This window comes from Triturus cristatus, chromosome 4_1 (genome assembly GCF_964204655.1).
Source record: "Triturus cristatus chromosome 4_1, aTriCri1.1, whole genome shotgun sequence".
In the NCBI taxonomy this organism is placed as follows: Eukaryota; Metazoa; Chordata; class Amphibia; order Caudata; family Salamandridae; genus Triturus; species Triturus cristatus.
In genome coordinates, this window is record NC_140585.1 from 1,259,307,157 (window position 1) to 1,259,313,156 (window position 6,000).

General features: G+C 41.9%; 1 protein-coding gene across 1 annotated transcript in view; it reads right to left on the minus strand.

The window, feature by feature from the left end:
* The window catches only part of SMUG1 (single-strand-selective monofunctional uracil-DNA glycosylase 1), a 121,964-nt gene extending 117,333 nt beyond the window's left edge, over positions 1–4,631 (minus strand). Inside the window, exon 1 of the mRNA XM_085654732.1 lies at positions 4,500–4,631. The gene's annotated coding sequence lies outside the window, so the exon portion shown is untranslated. The remainder of the gene's footprint in view (positions 1–4,499) is intronic.
* Positions 4,632–6,000: the final 1,369 nt, after the last annotated feature.

Consider the following 6,000-nt stretch of genomic DNA (forward strand, 5'->3'; position numbering starts at 1 on the left):
TATAGAAAACTTAGCCAGGGATGAAACTATTTTTACTTTACCGCATTTCAACAAAAAACATAAGGTTTTGACAACTTACACAGCATATTTCCCTATTTAGCACTAGCAAAATGGTTGCACATAAGATACACCTTGCAGAAAGCAGTACAGTTTTAACCTTGGATTTTAGGATGAAAAATGGGAAGCTTCACAAGCTCTGAAAAGTGTGAAAATCCAGTTCCTTGCAAGACTGCAAAAGCCACACAAAAAAAACAACTTTGCACACCCTTTTGTGGAGGCTCCTAACATCATTCTCTTGGAAGATGTGAATTCCGGCACATAAAGAAGTGAGGAACTTTCAATTTTGTTTTAAGTACAAGTAATTCTTCAGTTCCTGCCAATTTTTCCATTACGAATTATAGAAATATTTGCACTTTTAGAGTTTTTCCACTATAAAATTATTTTGTCACGATTTTTTTAGTTTTGAAATTCTACAGTTAAAATTGTTGACCCTCCATGTTAAGACCAGCAATTTTACCAAGTCTGAAGGAACAATACATACCTCTGCAAGCTGATTTGAAACTTCAATTCCAATTCACATTTAAATGGAGATAACTATGAACGATAATGATTTCGGTCTAGTTTGTTGGTCGTGCGGCCAGCACTATTTGCAACTCTATTCTTTAAGATGGCACAAAGATAACGCAAGTGTCTGACAAGCAAACAGCATCAAAGAGGGAACAAAATACTTGTACTACAAAGGAATTAGCAACAGCAGCTAGAAGTGATCATGGAAGTCTGCATAAGTGAGAGGTCAGAATACTAAAGCGAGCAGAAAACGCATACACAAAGATGGCACCATTAACACAGAACATTAGAAAAAAAACTAAATAAACCACTGGGAATTTGTTGATACTGCAAATGGAATGGCGCACACTCATGGTAGATGTGGAACAAATTAGCTCAACTTTTGCTTGAAAATGGGGTTAGATAACATTGCAAAACATCACTTACTCGAAACTTGTCAAGTTTGTGGTAAACAATAACATCTGTTTATTTGTTTTAGTACAGAAAAGCTAATTTAGGTTTTTGGGACATTTTGCTTGCAAAAACAGTTTCTCCCATAACAAAACATATTTCTACATGGAAATTCGGCTACAATAACTTTTTTAGAAGATTTAACTTTGAATTTCTGTTGGGTGCAAAGAATACGTACTTCGCCTTCAAAATAGTAAGTTTACATACCGATAACCAAAACCAGGCATGTGGAGCAAGATTCATACATGAAGTGACAAGAGTCCAACATTGGTTGCTGAGCTCTAACGATACTGAGAGAAATTAACAAAAATGTGAGCATCTAGGATGGTTTGGGATAGACACGGGCCAGGTGTGTGTCCCTGCCATTAAGAGAGCTAGGATGGGTGGCCGCTCCTTCTGCTTTTTGGCGGCACAGCAATGGAACAAGCTGCCCATGAGCCTCCGGTTGGAGGGCTCGGAGGATACCTTCTGGAAAATTCTGAAAACATATCTTTTCCCCCCTGGATAGACACGCCTGGGTAGGATAGGGTGTAGCTTTGAGGCAGTTTTTTTGCACCGCAGCACGGGAACACACTGGCCGAGTGTAACCAGGTGCTTTACAAATGTGCTTATTATTATTATTTATTATTATTACACAATTCGCAAACTAGAATAGAGACTGGGCAAAAGATAACAATAGCGAATCAAAAGAAACACTATAGGGTTGCTGAAGATAACTCCCAGAGAAATCTGCAAGGGATGCACTGCCGTTTCAAACAAAGACAACATAATTATTTACTTGGTATTTATGTGACCTATATTAAAATGTAAATTATATGTAGCCTTTGTCAACACATTCTCCCAGTCCTTTATTCTCCATGTGAATCTCCTGACTTTGCGAACAATGTTCAAAATGAGAGAAGAAGAACTCCAAGTCCCTTGTTGCAAAGTGTAACTGACCAAAAAGCAATGGACAGAGATCCCACATAGGCAATCTACATATGACTGGTGGGAAACAGTCGCTCCCCATACACAAGTGTAAAAACGACAAGGAGTTAACCTCAGATTTCCACAAAGAAAGCCTCTGCTCCAAAAGATGACAGAGCTCCCATTTCTGGGTGGACTCTCACCTACATATTTCTGTGGGGCATGCTTCATCATCAAGTCCTCACCCTGTATGATTTTTTGGTACGGGCGGGCTCAACCCCACTCATGGGGGAGCACTTAGTTTGGTAGTCTATAGGTTTTAGACAAGGGGACTAAAACAAGGGGGCAGTGGTGTTTAAAAATGCCTAAAGTTGCTAAATTAATTTTAAATGGTGACAAACAGCCTTGGCATTGTTAAAAACAGTAAATGACATGTGTAGAAGAGTTTAATGACCTCCCGCTGTCTGGTCAACATATTTCAGCTGCTTTTTTGCCCAAAAGTCTTGCAACTTTCGTCAGGACCCATCCAAGTCCCACATTGGTTAGTAAGTATAGATCACTTAAAAAAATATATCTTTTATTGCATTTTTACAAATATCACACCAGGAATTGCAGATACGCAGTACTCTCTCTCGTTACGTCAAAGGATTTTTCACTCCAGAGTAGTACAAAATCTCTCTCCAAACTTAACCAGACTTAACTGTGGCCAAACGTAACCAGAATGTCTCACAATAATAAACTTAAAATCTCAATATCACATGTGCACATGGACAAGTAAGATGACTTTCCGGGGTACATAAATAAGAGGTTAGGATGTAAAAGTAAGGTACAGTCTTCAGCCAACAGGGTGGAAAAAAGAAACCCCATCACCCACATAGCTTTATATCTCGACATAAGCCTGAAGTACATGTGGTCCATCCTCTCCTACCCTCATGGTGGCATTCATCTGGGGAAAATCTCAGCGCTCTGAGCAATTTGTGCCATAGTTCCAGGACATCCGTGAGTTGGGGGCCAGTACTCCCTACTTTCATCTTAACACCCTTGGCAACGCACTATGCAGCAACAACTTTTAACCACCCCTCAACCATTGGGACCTTAGCACTAAGCCAATGAATTACCAGCCATCGCCTGGCCAGCAGTAGGACAAAACCTACACTTTTTCTTTGACGAGTGTTTCACAACAGGGGCTCCTATTTCCAGTAAGAAGAGTTGCGGTGTGCCCTGCAGATCAAGGTGTAATCTATGTCAGTACGTGTCCGCCACCTATTCTCAGTAATCCTGTATTTTACTACATTTCCATGTCAGGCGACGCTTTTTCGCTCTGTCATGGTCATGCTTACGATACCGAAGTGACTTCGTATTGTCTAATTTGCGAAGCATAGCTGTTGTTATGCATGTATGATGTACAAAATTAAATTGAATAATTCGGATTCTGCCGTTACTGGTTGCAGTTTTAATAAGTGCAAGTGCACCTCGCATTGCTTATCCAGGAACTGCCCATTGCAGTCCATTTCCCATTTTTGACGGACATGTGACACGGGCTCAACAGTGTCTTCTCGCATCGCTTGGTAAAAACGTGTTACCACTCCTGTGCCTCCATTCGTCTATATGTGCAACGTCAAAGTTGCTGAGTCACACGGCTCGACGTCTCGAACGCCCCATAGCGCTTAGTCTGCCTGGCAAAGTGCCCAATAATGTATGAACTACCCCATTCCCACCGAAAATAGGCTCAGCACTTCCTGCCATGTGAAGATATACCATCAACGTATAGGTCGCACGCCTCTCAGCAGTACTCTATTTACCAGTATCTCATATTCAGTTCCTCAACCAGGCACCGGAATTTGGGGTGTCCCATAGCGGCATTACCTAAGCATTGAGTGAAAGCACATCACAGCATGCACCGAACTTGTCCCAAGCATATAGTGACAGTCTCAGGATGTATTGGTCCAGGATAAGCGTGCAAGTATAGATCACTTTTGATTCCAAATGAATGTGATGACCAAGATTCAGGTCGGAGGCAATTCATCAATAAGACACGGGTACAGTTGGCAAAGATACAGGTAGCTCTAGCAGCATAACCAGTCTAATTTAAGGATTTGAAACTATCTTCTGGTATTTGTAAAAAAACATGAGATTGTTGTCGAGGTCATTAAACCTTAATTGTGAACACAGTGCCGTGATTAATTATGAGTGAGTTAAATATTCCTAGTCGTGCATGGTGAGGTGGACTTTATTAAATCATGTTAACATGTATGACACACCTGCAAATCACTCATTCAGCATCTCGTGAACACGTAAACAGCCCAGAGACCTGCACTATTCAGACAATTCTCCCCGGTGCACTGATACGACCACAATAATGTCGGCGTGATAATCTATTTGAGAGACAGGCACACCGTAACCATGTACACTTATCAGGGAAGAAGACGTAGTCAGTTTTGTACCCCATAGGTAGTCACTGTCAAGATACTCCTAGTGGCATACACTGTACAAAAGGGCATTCAAATCAATTATCAATACCGTTACCCAGAATTCGGACAAAAAAGCAGTATCGCTAAAAACAACGAAACACTTACTTTGTCATAGGAGTAACCCGACCCAGCACCTAATTGAGGTCCAGTTACTCCTGCATGTTGGAGTTTGAACGCCGGAGCTCCCTTTTCATTTTAGGGACGCGCGTGATGTCAGCACGCAAAATTACGTGTCAGCGTCACATGATGTGCGGCCAGATCATGGGGGCCATATTGAAACGGGAAGGATTGTGTTTAGTTCTACAGAGGGTAAGGATACCCAGAACATGAATGCGGATCGCAAACAAAGATAGTTGGCATGTATGTTCTACGTTACAACCCGTTCATAAGGTCATATTCCTCTAGGGACAAAGGGTCCTCCTGATACTTCTGCTCTCCAACACTGCCATAAACGTCTTAACATTAAACAAGCATTTACAATGCAATGGTCTCGGCATTGTTAAAGTTAGAGCTATTGGCATTGCTCATGACATTATTTTTGTTTATGTTGTTGTTTTTAAAAGATTTAAAGAAAAGGCATTGTTATTTACAATGTCAATAGCTTAATCACTCTCAAATGCTCCTGCAAGGTAAACGCTTTGTGTGCTCTTGCACTCCCCCCCCCCCCCCCCCACCCCTCCCACTTGTAGCGCGAGGCGCGCGCTTGTTTAAACTAACGATGTGTATATTCACAAAGCGCTTACAGGCTGTGAAGTCAAAGAGCTATGAACAACCACCTCTGCGGCCCCCTTCTCTTCCTAGATCCATTGTTTATTTTTTTTCAGGTTGATATAGCGCAACCTCTACCCGAAGGTATTGGAGCACTTTAAATGACCACCAGTTACCTTACACAAGACACATTCATTTTTTATAAACACGGGAAGATTAAGATATCACAGGATGCTGAACCAAGGCCGACACTCGAACCCTGTGTGTCAGCTCCAAAGTCGGCTGCTCTAGCCCTAAGTCTACGTCCTCTGTTTGAATTATAGGACCCACTGACCTGCCTCTTGACCTCGACCACTTAGGAGACTTTGAAGGCAAATTTGTTTAAGTTCTCGTGTGCCCTGACCCATGCGTGAGCAGCTCGCCGAGTTCATGTTTTTCGCTGTGCCTTCTAAGACTTGTAGCCCTACTTTTAACTCATTCTTACAGGAGAATTATAAATCCGAACCTGTAACAAAACTACAATCTGGGTAGGATTAACTACCCTCGCAAGGACCAAGGAAACTACACGACCCATCATGCATCTGAGCTCACACTCATCATGTAAGCAGAACGCGTTGCCCCGAACAGTCAGAGGTTGTTAACTTTAATCTCCCCCCTCACAAGTACTCCCAAACGTTCCCTTCCTACCACAGCCGCACCACAATCACTATGTCTGCCAACTTCAGTGCTGAAAGGAGATGCAGTAAAGGTGTAAGCTCAAAGATGCTAGATCTGCCGGAGAGAAAAGAACCAATGTATAGTGTATGCGAACATTGTGAATACAATCCTCGAGACAAATAAAAGCTAAGATAATACAATTATAGAGCATTTATTTCCCCCCTCCCCCACCCCTTTCATG